The sequence below is a fragment of the Protomyctophum parallelum genome (genome assembly GCF_964188405.1).
Source record: "Protomyctophum parallelum genome assembly, chromosome: 7".
NCBI classification, from domain to species: domain Eukaryota; kingdom Metazoa; phylum Chordata; class Actinopteri; order Myctophiformes; family Myctophidae; genus Protomyctophum; species Protomyctophum parallelum.
The window spans coordinates 12,183,603-12,197,561 of record NC_139705.1 but is presented as its reverse complement, the minus strand read 5'-3'; the positions used below and the strand labels follow the sequence as shown (position 1 = coordinate 12,197,561).

Genomic DNA, 13,959 nt, shown 5'->3' with positions numbered 1-13,959 from the left:
TTACTGAGATTCTTTCAAGACACTGTCAATTACCGGCTGATGACTACGACCAATCTTACAAATGTTTAAGTTATTCAAAAACATAAAATTCAAAAGCTCACAACACATCTAATCGCAAATGCAATTTTGAAAGAACTCTATAATCAATATAGAAACCTATAATCGCCAATACAGATGTAAAAAAAGCCAAATAATGGCCGATATACATCGGTCTGGCTCTCTAATGTAGGACTACACCCAGCCTTGCTCAACAAATAAAACAACCTAATTCCCCTGTAAGTTGACTCCTAGCTTCTCTTCATGCCGTTGTGTAAACAGAATAGATTCTCCAGGGGAATTACAGTACAAAACAAAACCCCCAAACGTACTCTCTCTCCTATTAGACACAGACTCCAGAGTCACATATGTGCTACTTCAGCAAAACAAGGTCCATTCTAGTCCATCCCTTGTTTGTAACTATATCTGCTGCATTTTACAGAAGACTAATTATGAAAACTCATATATATATAATATATATATATATATATATATATATATATATATATGAGGATAATAATAACTGAGACAAACCTGCTATAACATTATAGCTATAGCAACTGTCGATCTTATTCTTTTGATTACTTTTTCGATTTTAATAAATGGTAAATGGTGCATTTATCACATACATTAATATACTGATGACAGATGAAACCGTGCAAGGCACCAACCTGCTCATAAGGAGCAATTAGGAGTTCAGCGTCTTGCTCAAGGACACTTCGACTAACTCTGGGGGAGCCCGGGTTCGAACTGGGAACCATGTGGTAACGGTAATGGTGTACCTCCTCCTGAGCCAGTGCCCCCGAGAAGCGAGTTTCATTTTTAGATGTTTTTAAATATACCAAACAAATTGACGTGAAAAAGAAAATCCTAATCGATTTAATATAATATTTTATCTATATCAGGTCTGATTAACCACTTAAACCCTTTTATACTTTGCTGTACAATAGTGTCCCAAAGAATAACCGATCTATAAGATCACCTGTGAGCTTGAACACGTACAATTTTCACTATTGGACTTTATTATAACGATCTTTTTTTTAATAATTGATTAAATCGATTTGTTTGATAAACTTGCACCCCACGTCATGCATGTGTCCAATATGATATAGTCACTCAGTCAGTGTCGTTTTTTGTTTGTCTCTTTTCAAAGGCCACCGTAAGAACCAAGTCAAAGGCTCTTGTGTGCACGTGCTGTGCATTGATGGTGGGCTGTCTCACTCAACACTAATCCCCCTGGGGGAATCTCAGGCAGGCTTCAGAGACGTACAGCAGCTAATATTCCAGTGACAATCAAAGGCTTTTCTTTAGTGCTGATCTGGGTCTAAACCCCCCGTGTGTGCCAATGTTGGACTGTTGTTGTGATGTTGGTCTCAGTGGGCTGTGTTCCGGGGAACTGTCTGAAACATGCTAGGCACTAGGCCATATGATTTCAATATCACAATTATTTAAAAAAAAATCCTCAAATACACAATTAATCAATCAACGAAAAAACTTACGATGCGCACCGATTCATTGATATTTAGAGCAGATGGGGAAAAATATATCAATCATATGATTAACATACATGACTAAGATTAAGTCGGTTATTTGTTCCAATATCGGATTCATTATAATTTTGTTTAATTGCCCAGCCCTACTAGGCAGCCTGGTCAAATTTCTGTATTGCCATTTGCAAATACTGAAGCTGTGGGAGCCAACGAAAAACACACAGAGGCCATCTCTATTCTGTACACAGCAAAATAGGATGCATTGCATTTATGACGGCAGTGGCTCATGGGTAGAGTGACCGGATGGGAACCGTAACCGTTACTGCATGGTTCCCAGTTCGAATGCGGGCTCCACCAGAGTTGGTGTCGAAGTGTCCTTGAGCAAGACTCTGGAGTCAGAACCCCTAATAATTGCTGATGATGTGCAGGTTGGTGCCTTGCATGGTTTCCTCCAGCAGGACGACATGTCTAACTTTCCAGGAGCAAAGTGATTTTATGACCTCAGTGTCTAGTGTCCAACAATGTGCATATGCATTTTTCTATTACAGCAAATGACTGTCCGGGAAGCGAGTGACTGATTTTCGTACCAGTTGCCGTGCGCTCCCCCCGCCCCGCCTCCCCGTTCGTCAGGATGACAGCACGAGCTGGGAGCGGAGAGAGAAGAAAATGAATCCGCAGCTGAGCCAGGCAACATTGAAGCGGCACAACAAGCGCAAAATAATATAGATAATAATAATAATATAGATATAGGCCCAGTGCTGGTTCATGTGTTTGTAAATATTTTGCAATTTTTTTCAAATTGCAGCATTTAACTACCATTTAATTTGATATAGTTATAATGTGGTTATATTCAAATTCATGTACAAAACATTATTATTATTATAACTAAAGCTAGCAAAATAAATTAGAATAAGAAACAGTACAGTAGTACAGTAGTGCATCCCGTGGATGCAGAGGTCGTTGTTTTATTGCGTCCCTTAACTATAAACTGCGTTTTGGGATGTAAAATGCACCCAATTTTAATCTCTGCAGGTCTAGCTCATTGAAGCGGGGATACTCGCGCACCCTGGCTGATACCGACAATAAGCCTCTCTGATTTACAGCAAATTAAATTGGGTTAATTTCCAATGGGAGCGATTTTCTGAACGACAACGGACAGGACACTATGCCGGAGGTGTGTGCAACAATTCTGAAAGACGCTACACCAGCAATTCCTACCTGTGGACCGTGAGCGGATACTGCAGGTGTGCCCCACAAATAATTGGTGAAACACAAATTTATGATAATATAAATGATATTTAAAAGAAAGTATGTAAAAGAAAAAAGTCATGTTATTTTTTCTATAAATCCTTGACAAATGTGGCAATGACAAATAGTAACTTAAAGCATACTATATTAGTTCCGTTGATCCAAGCCGGAACATAATAATGATAATTGAAGATAAACATGCTCTGAAAATGCAAGTGGTCAAATGGGAGGGCCGGCAACATTTTACACATTTTCAAGAGGACCGTCAGCATGACCAAGAAAGGGTTGGGAACTTCTGCGCTACATATGGCCTCGTACGAGCCTCAACATGAGGGCCAGAATAAGAGGAAAATTACTTGAGAGCATTTTCAACACTGTGTGTGTGCTCCCCTTACACTTGGCCCTAGGCCATCGAGTGCAATAAAGGTCTGCCGCACAAGATTACAGTTTGCAATGTGATAGGCTTTCGCGTGGGATCCAGGAGGACCACTACAGTGTACTTGACTGATGACACACACACACACACACACACACACACACACACACTGTTGACCCCATTATTAACTCTAAACACCATGGAGTATCTGATTACTTCCAGTTGTCTTGCTGACAGCACACACATGGAAAAAGGAGATTACAATACAGACACTGTATCTGGAACTAAAATCTGATGAACAAATGCCACGAAAGGCCTGATCTTCATGATGCGATACTTACGGCAAAAGCATGTTGCCCTGAGAAAAAGGCGAGAGGTACAAATTACTTGCATTTAGCCGCGAAGTGGTCGGCTGAGTGCTGACGCAGGCCAATGTGCGAGCAACTGAAGTAGGCTGCCTAGTGCCTACTGCGTTTGACTTACAGACAGACACAGATTGGAGCCAACTTAGCCTTACACAAATGCCACGAAAGGCCTGATCTTCATGGTACCCTGAGTACGGTATATTAAAGTTCCGGTAGGTTGCACTGAGGTTGAGAGGTACAAATTACTTGCATTCTGTAGTGAAGTGGTCCGATGACCCAGTTCAATGTGTGAGAAACTGAAGTAGGCTGACTACTGCGTTTGCCAGCTTACTTGCCAACAACTAGGCATGTTTCTACGGAGCAGCTGTGTTACAGCGGGTACACATGCATACAGTGTCTGAGTCACAAACACATACTGTATGCTCCGTAGGGGGCACTCAACTGAAAATCACTGGCTAATCCACTCCAGTCATGAAACCTGGCCAACATGTTTTGTTAAGCTAGCTATTAAGTCTACAAATGCCTTCTAAATGGGTAGTTCTCCAACATTTTTCACTTTTTTTTTTAAATGACACAGATGCTCTCCCGATTTTGGGATGGGTTCAAGTAGAGTACACATACACACAGAATAATATTCATGAACAAGAATGAATGATTTCTGCAGATCCAGTACAACTCACATGCATGATGCTGAATCAGCGAGAGGCAGACATGCAGACGCTGTGGGCCAAAAAGGCTCTGGCTTGGTCCTACTGGATGTCTGCCTGCGGTCTTTGTGCTACGCCTTTTCCTCACATTTACAGTTACCACAACAATGGCCACAGTATTTGGGGACAATGGTGATGAACTGGATTGTGAAAATATGATTGATAAGTAGGTCATGTCTTGTTGTCACCACGTGAGGCATGAATTCAAAGTATCCTGCTTGACCATATAAGCTTGGTTCATTGTTTGATTCCTGGGTGGATTTAAATCTTCTGCTGTTCCAACAATTTCAGCTGGACGTGGGTCCTTACTCCTATTTTACTGGAAAGTTAATGTACGCTCATTGACAGTGGGTTCTGGGTTAAATGAAGGCATCATTTAAAACATGTAGAACCCACCAAGCCCAAATTCAGACTTAATAATACCACAACTAGACAATGATTCGATCCACGGCATATCTTTCATCAGGTCCTCACTAGAGTATATCACACAACTGACAGCATAGTTCACATTTTGATACCTTGTGCCAATGCAGAGGAACAGTTTTAACTGCTAACATTTTTTGTAAAGTATATTCATACACATACAGAGAGCTCAAACATTGCAATGACTAAGCTATCAAACCACGACCACTAGAGCTAGGCTAAATAATTTACATTGCTGCAGGCATACCATCTTCAGTGATGGCTTACAGCATTTAACTTGTCATCTTAACTGACTAGTGAGTGACTTGAACATAAAATCAGGTTTTTACAGTTAGACAATACTGGCAAATTTGACCACTTAACCATATTCTGTAGTTGACGCGGTTCCCAAAGGCTCTATACAAAGGCCCTTCATGTTTTCTCTCTATACTAAATATCTTCACCAAAAATAGATGCTCTAAAAAACGGATTTACTATTTTTCACCAATGTTAGCCCCAGAATAGGAATGGTACGATTCATGTGGTTAAATAAGCTAGTTTTTGTATTACATTCGATTGCATACAACCCAATGTACGCCAACTGAACTGAACATATTGGAATATGGTCTATGATCTCAGTCTCAGTATGTCTCTGCTTGCATCACATGGGCTCTCTCTCTCTCTCTCTGAAGAGCTGAAACAGAAGCTGCTGCTTTAAGCTGGTCCCATGGGGAGAAGACTGCAACATTTCAAAAGACCTACCGTCAAGGTATGGCATACAATTGTGTGTTGTGAAGTTAGTGCTATAGTCAAATAAAGCCAATTATAGTTGGTATACATTGTTGGAACAATAGTTATTTGTATATTTCTCATTAGTGCAAAGCTGGCAAGAAACTGTATGTTAGCTGAACCAACAATAACGTCCAATAAGGTAAAATCTGAATTAGAATAAATTATTGAGTAAGTAACTCGGAAATGATAACAATACATATGTCATTTGTAAATTTCTCATTAGTGCAAAGCTGGCAAGAAACTGTATGTAACCTGTAGCCGCAATTTGCAACTCTAGATTTTTTTACAATGGGCTGAATCTAGCCCCTTTCGGGACCCTACATAAAGCTTTTCTGAAATTTTGATGAGTTTTATGTTGGGTCCCTGTTCAGAACTATATTTTCGTATGGGAATTCCAGTACGCGGATGTAGAAATTCTCTCTAAAATAGGATCTGCGCCAAGTGACGGCATTATTTTCCTTGAGTTATTCTGAATTCGGTAACTTTAAGTAGCTATACATCCCGCTGCGAATATCTCCTGTGGCGTGGAAGCCGTTAAGAATTTTTAATCTTTGTTTGACCGATTTGGTCGCTTTATTTCTTCTTGTTTGTTTACCGTTTATTGTACCGCCTCCCGGTGTGCGGTTGGCTTGTGCGGCTACGTCCCTGCCTCTGATCTGCTCTGTCATAGCTATAGCGCCACTAGCTAGCCAGATAGGCGGTACAATGAGGTGTCAATAAACAAGGAAGGAAGAGATTAATCCAAGCTTCCAAATCGGGCAAACATAGATTAAAAATACTTAACGGCTTCCGCGCCACAGGAGATATTCGCAGCGGCATGTATGGGTACTTATACTAAACATATTCAGAAAGCCTCACAAGGAAAAACGTCGTCACAGAGCGCGGCCAGGAGCTAAACATGTTGTTTATGTTTAAGAATGGCTGTGTACCAGGTGGCATGGTAGTAGTGCAACAGGACCCCATGGACTGGGTCGAACAAAATGTCAGAAACTTCAGTACCATTGGGTTCTGCTTGGAGGGCTAGGCTGAATCTAGAGTTGCAACACCCTCCATCCACTTCCTATTCATCTTTTTTGGTTTGTGATCGGCTTGTCTTAAATGACGTTAAACTCACCAACATTACAGCTGCAGTCCAAGCTTGAATTATCCTCTTTCAATCTGCCCAGCTTGTTTTTCATAAAAATCCCCCGTAGACATGTTATGAGCTACTTTCTGTCCAAAATATTCTAAGAGTGACATTCCGAGCCGCCATTTTGTATTTTTTTCAACGTGCCGTAAAACAAGACGTGAGGGGGAGCGCTTGTTTAATAGAAGGCTGTGCGTGATGGGGTGTCGCACTGCATCGGCCTCTTCTTTGGGTGTCTTACCTGCGCAGGTAAGATTCTATTAAACAAGCGCTCCCCCTCACGTCTTGTTTTACGGCACATTGAAGAAATACAAAATGGCGGCTCGGAATGTCACTCTTGGAATATTTTGGACAGAAAGTAGCTCATAACATGTCTACGGGGGATTTTTATGAAAAACAAGCTCGGCAAATTGAAAAGAGGATAATTCAAGCTTGGACTGCAGCTGCAATGTTGGTGAGTTTAACGTAATTTAAGACAAGCAGATCACAAACCAAAAAAGATGAATAGGAAGTGGATGGAGGGTGTTGCAACTCTAGATTCAGCCCATTGTAAAAAAATCTAGAGTTGCAAATTGCGGCTATGTAACCTGGTCCAACAATAACGTCCAATAAGGTAAAATTAGAATTAGAATAAATTAAGTAAGTAACTCTCAAATGAAAAGGATCTCATGTGAAGTTTCTCAGTTTCATTCTTTAAACTTCACATGAGATCTTAAAGAACCTAAAGAATCTTTAGGCAGGCCCAAGACATTGTGGTATTCTGGGATATTCACTCTCTGGATGCAGCTCCAGCCTCCTAGGCCATTCTGCTGAATTGCCTGCAAGCATACATCGTATGCAGGCAATTCAGCAGAATAAATTTCTCTAGCTCAAGCTGCTCAACAAATAGATAGGTCACATGATTTGTGAGCACCGCTGCCAGTGAGTGGGTGGAGAAAAGGGATGTAACTTGTTTCACTCTATATTAATGGCCAAATGTACTTTGTTTACATTGTGCTAAAAGTGTTATTTTGAAACCTTTTAGGCATGCAATGACCATGAATGCAATGAATACACACTACTACTTTTGGTTGGGACATATATATCATGATCAGATTGTAACCCACGGTTCTATGGATTTTCAACACCACTTTACTACAGAATAGTCTACTCTGCTGCACAATGTTGGACAGGGCTGACAAGTGTATACTATGTGCCAAACAGCTAAGGTATGGTGAGGTTTAGAGACGGACTAGCCGTTCCCTCTCCGAGGCTGCTGAAGCTCCCTTGGGGGCTGAACAGCCACTGAAGAAGAGCACCTGCCAGGCTGCCACACGCATGTGGAGACAAGGAAGAGATGGTCCTGCCCTAATCTCATTCCAAAATCCAGTCAGCTGGGGGAATGTGAAAACAAGACAGCCTTGAGTACCGAGAGACATAACCAAGTTTGATACATGCCAGGAAAATCTGGATCTCCAGCCCACGGCCAACGATTCTACGAACCCCTCACACTCAACCGGCAATACCCTCTTGCAGCAGGCAGTGTGCCAGCTTCAATCACAGCTGAACATGTTGTCAGCCATCTGACAGTTGGAGAAGGCAGACGTGCAGCACAATTATATTCATGGGAAAGTGAAGTGGGAGACAAAAATAGAAAATGCAACGGTACATTCTACATTGATATTGATGTGGTAGCAGAACGAACAGCAGAGGAGGCCAACCACTTATCACTGAGTATTTTGTGACTGCAGGGCAGGTTCAAGTAAAAGTTGAACAAACGTTGTTCCCCCCCTCCCCCCCAAAAGTGAGGCAGCCACACCAGTGAGGCTGTTGTTACTGGGAGACATTATTAGCATGTCCCTATGACTGGTAAATATTTATCCAGTGTAATATCTGGTTTCAAACTCAATTGTACGAGTACGTAGCCTACATGCTAAGTGAGGGTCGATTTAAAGAGACACATTATCTATCCTTATCGTTTAACCAAGTCGAAAACCTGTTTGTTGAAAGTTGAAACTGTGAACAGATTTAAACAGAAGACTTTTGGTTGTTGCCTTTGGTCGTTTGGATGGAAATTCCAAATGGGTTTCTAACATTATGGAATCGTCTGCCCAACCATGCTACAGCAGCACTGATTTAAATGTCCCGACAGGCGCGACAATGCCTGTTTTTTTGTAAATAAATCCGGAGATTGCAACTACCTACGGTCCTACACACAAGCGTTACACAGAAATACACATCTCAAAAGAAACCGCGATAATATCCACCTCTGCAGTCAGTCTGCAAGCAAAGCATTCAATGCTACAAGGCTAAGCTAGCTCGCTAGCAAGCTGGAGACAAAAGCCTGAATGAACTTCCTATGTGCCGAACCAGTCCAGGTACCGCTTGGTCGAGCAGAAGAAGTGTTAACCCAGGAATACTAGCACGTGTTATTACCGTTTAAACACTGGACTCATGGTAGTGTCCCTGTTGAGAAAATGCCACATTATTTATGAGGTTCTTATCTTACCCCTCCTGGTCCAGTTTTTCTTTTCTTCTGTGTTGTATTTGAATGGAGTGTTGTGTTTGAGGAGGAGGAGGGCGTCCTGTTCCGTTCCGGGGTCACATCCCTCCAGTCGGCAGTACAGCAGCGCTCTGACTGACTGGCGATGTGTGTGTGTGATTCACGCACCACCGCTGAATGAATGCTCATTCATAACCACTAGGGGGCGCCCTCTGCACAAATAACAACATTAAGGGGGGTCCAAAAACCCTCCTCAAATGGATCAGCTAGCTGATTGTTGATTGATTGAAGTATTTATTAACAGTTTGCAGAATTACAGTACATTTCAAGCACACCTCCATACACAAACTGTTAACTGTGGCATAAAGCATTACACTTGTTTACAATAGGGTCCACCATTTTCAATTCATGAGAACATTTAGAGACGTACAAAATCTACAAATATATAGCCAAAAACAAGAAATCATCATAAGAGGAGGTAAAAAGGGGAAAAAACATATACAGTGAGGGGAAAAGGGGGTGGGGGGATTTAGATTTTACGGGGCCAGTTTCGAATTGCAACCATCCGTATTGATTGATTTATTAACAGTTTGCAGAATTACAGTACATTTCAAGTACAACTCAATACAACAACAAGGTGCCCTCTGAGAGCGGTTTTGAAGGAGTCAAGGGATTCGCATGTCTTAAAGGACAACTTTAGTTTTTTTCAACCAAGGCTCATGTTTTAGGTTGTTATTAGAGAAAGTAAAAGGTGTGTGTAATTTTTTTTTCATTTGCTGCTTTCTTTCGTTTTAGGGATTTTAGCTGTTTTTGACAGGTGGCGGGGGCATTCGAGCATGGGGCTAAATATGTATCTTTTTACACAATTTTGTGGTGATTTCTTTTTTTTATGGTTTACTATAGTCCGACTATAGTAAACCATAAAAAAAAGAAATCAAAAAAGAAAAAAATAAAAAAGAAATTGTTCTCTCTGCACTCTTGATGTGACTAGTATTTACCTTGTTTATTTACTGGAGTTCATGCTTAATCTCCTTATTCCCATCTCACTCTTTTTGCAGGAGTATGCGGCACGTCCTCCAACAGAAGATCTCGCAAAGTACGGCTGCCAATTTTAGGCCAAAATTGAACGTCTGCGAGGGAAGGAGAGGAAAACCTTGTCAGGGTGAATGCGGCCAAGGAGTAGCCTGCCAAGGTCAAAGGCCACCACCAGCCAAACACCACTTTATGGTAAGTGCACCTTTACTACAGATACAGATCTGTACAATAGAGAAATTAGACTAAGCTCACATTCAACAAACCTTTAACTATTTAAGCGCTATGTTGTTGACTGGAGTTGGCTGTACTTTCCCCTCTCGTTTTTCCCCTCTGCGAACTCTTAGCCAAAATTGGCGAATCTACAAGTTCCCAATGCGACTTTAGAATTTCTATTTTTGCCGAATCCTTGACCTATTTTGTTTATGAATTTAGTTATTGTGCTTATGCTGCAAACAGAGACAGGCCTCTAATTAAAACGATTACGTTTATTTAGTTTAATTTATGAAGGAAATCGGCTTGAGTTACAAATCACTGCATTTTCTCCAACAGATTGATTTCGTCCACTTCGCCAACAGCAGGCATTCCAAGGTCATCAAAGCCATGGACACAGCTCCAAACAGCCGCAAGAGTTGGCAAAACGTTCATATAGAAAGTTTCTAGTTACACAAATGATGTATTCCAACAATGTGTAAATCAGAAAATGTTCTCAAATTTTAAATTTTCTAAATATTATTGTGGCCAAGACTTCTTATAGGGTCTTACTTCTTAGTATGAAACCGAGAGTGCTCTGTGGGCAGAATAGCAGCTCTTGAGGGTTGGACTGAGTCGTAGCGGTGTTAGTATAGTAACGACCTAGGCGTCTTATTTATGTCTTTACGTCTTATTTATCTTGTTGCTTCCCGTTGTCGTGACAACAATTATCCTTATTGTAATTTCATTTCATTAAGGAGGGAGCTTACCGACGTATAAACAGTGTGATGGCCATATCAGATATCACGAGTATTATAGTTGTGTAACTATCAAGTCATATGTACAATATGTACATAGGCTATTGGTATGCTCCCTCCTTGATGAAATTAAAATAAATTAAAACAAGGATACAATGTGGTAATACAATGTTGAGTTGTAGTTGAATAAATTAATACTTATTTTTGAACATTTTGTGACTTTTTATATTGTTTGAATACATATCTTTAGGTATGGTGAGACATAACTTACCCTATGCTTTATTCCTGTGGTTTTAATTGGCAAGGTATTGTAGTTGAGAAAGGCTGGACAATGGACATGATACTAACACTAACACATGTTTCCTCTCAGGGACCTGCACAGGGACCATCGTCTGCCTGCATCAGTGCCAAGAGACTTCGACCCTACCAACGAATCACCGCTCTCCAGAATCATTGGCATTGATGGACAATTGGACAGTATATGGACGTTTTACTCGTGCACTCATTTTTATTTGTCAGCACTTGACTTTCATCTGCTATTTTCACTATTTCACTAATTATTTATATCAGTACACATGAATGTGTTCTTATCGGACGACGGACACCACTACGAGATGGGTCCTAGTATTATTTATTTATTTTACAGTGATGCTTTCATCTTTTGTTTTGTGTAATAAATGCATTTTATATGATGTTCATATTTCACTAATTATTTATGTCAGTACACATGAATGTGTTCTTATCGGACGACGGACACCACTACGAGATGGGTCCTAGTATTATTTATTTATTTTACAGTGATGCTTTTGTTTTGTGTAATAAATTCATTTTATATGTTCATATATAAAGCTTAATCTCTTTATTTTCTTCTCTTTGGTTTTACTGTGAAATATAATATATGTAAATGTAAAGTTGGTTTCCAACTATCCATCATTTAGCTGCATGGGGACCACACGGAACCCCCTCAAGAACCACTGATGGTCCCCGGACCACTGGTTGAGAACCACTAACCAGTAGGGGGACTCAAATATATATTTGACCACAACGTCATATTGTCCGAACCTAGATTAGTTTAATACTGCGACATGGAAATAAATTGCAGATGCACATATGCTGCTAAAGACATTATAATGCTCAACATATTTGTATTTCATTAGAAACAATCCTGTGTTCAAATCATTAATCCATTTGTAACTGAGAGTATACAAATGTAGCCTATCTAAATGAACCAATAATTACCACTGAGGATTTTTACTGTGTATACAAGTAATAACTTCCTGGATTAACAACATCTATGCAATATTATTTGACAACACCATAATAAAAAACATCATATAGGCTATGCTTCATTTTACTTAGGCTTCATTGCTATTTAGCACAGTGCTACTGCTATTTATCACAGCATAACAGTATAAATATGCCAAAGCATAGAGATGATTGCCACTCTTAAACCGTAAGTAAAATGGGACAGTAGTTGGCACGTAGAAAAAAAAGTCTTACAAAATGTACAGTGCATAACTTAAATATTTGAAACACACACACACTCCTTACGGCATCATCTCAAAGAGTGCACAATTTTTAGGCACAGTTAAATGGGCCAAATGTTCAACACAATAATATTGTGGATGTGGACCTGGATGTTTTTGTCTTAGTATATTATACTAAGACAAAAACATCCAGGTCTCTATGCTATGGCTTGCTATTTTTCCCCAGTCTCCCAATATTGGCCTATAGAGTATAGAGGGTATGCGCGTGACATCATCATCAAACCAGCCACCTACTGAGTGGCTAAAAACTACTTTTTGGCCTTGACAGCCCATACATACAAACTGAAAAGTAATATCTAATTGCATTAAACGACATTAAACAATGTTAAACTCACTTTGCCACTCGATTTGCCATTCACTTTATGCATGCGCATACCCTCTATTATAGTGGACTATGGTATTACATGATTATGTGATGTCATGGTTCTATGTACGGCGCACCTGATACCTGAGGAAACTTCCTTCTCCTGACACTTCCGCTCACATCATTTTAGAATCACAGAATCAGTCTACAAGTGACTAGTTACTGAAAATGCAACAACAGTTTTTGGTCTCACTATGGTCTAAGAATCATGTAATAATTACAATAGTGTGACATTTTTGACTAGGACATTATACTATTTGCTTTGAGATTTAGCTACTGATTAATCTAGTATAGGATTCATTCAAAATTACTTTCTTGTCTGAATATGAATAAAGTCACATTGGTCCCAAAAGGCAACATAAATCAAGGCAGTATTATAAGTAAAGTATCTTCCTTAAGTACCTTCAAAATGTTCAATGTTCAATGCATTGAACAGGTTATGTTCAATGCTCTGTACAAATACTTTAAAATACTAAAAAGTGAATATCTGAAATGAAAAGCTAAAACAAAACGAGATATTGCAGTGATGTTTAAAAGACGGCACTGCAACGGAAACATATCGAACCATCAGTTGATGTAAACCATATGAAAGGCTGGAGGACCCTTACTTACAGTGTGTTAGACATCCTTCCGTACCTCTTTCGGTAACAAGACAACTCACCCCGTTTCTGTTTTCCTCCCAGAAATTTCCCCAGTGAGGGGTGGGAGAGGCTGGACAGCAGATGGCTGGACTTTGAATTTCTTTAAAATATTAAATATTATATTAAATATAAATATTAAATATAATTTATGAAAAGCTACTACAGTGAAGTCTGTTCACAGAAGTTGTTGTAGGATATGTGGGGATTATCTGACGAGGTACCATTTGAGTGGGCAAAACCTTACATATACTAAATAATACTAAATTATTTATAGGGTCAATATAAGTAAAATAATATAGCCTTTCCACAGGAGTATCTTTTCATATTTTTCCAAAAAGAATACAAACAGCCAATAGCAAGTTATCCCCCTCACTGGTGAAAATTCCGGGAGGAAAAACGGG

The 13,959-nt window shown here is 39.9% G+C and overlaps 1 protein-coding gene across 1 annotated transcript in view; it reads right to left on the bottom strand.

Annotated features, from left to right (window-relative positions):
* Window positions 1-9,154, bottom strand: part of ctnnbip1 (catenin, beta interacting protein 1) — a 28,388-nt gene extending 19,234 nt beyond the window's left edge. Inside the window, exon 1 of the mRNA XM_083768571.1 lies at window positions 9,031-9,154. The gene's annotated coding sequence lies outside the window, so the exon portion shown is untranslated. The remainder of the gene's footprint in view (window positions 1-9,030) is intronic.
* Window positions 9,155-13,959: the final 4,805 nt, after the last annotated feature.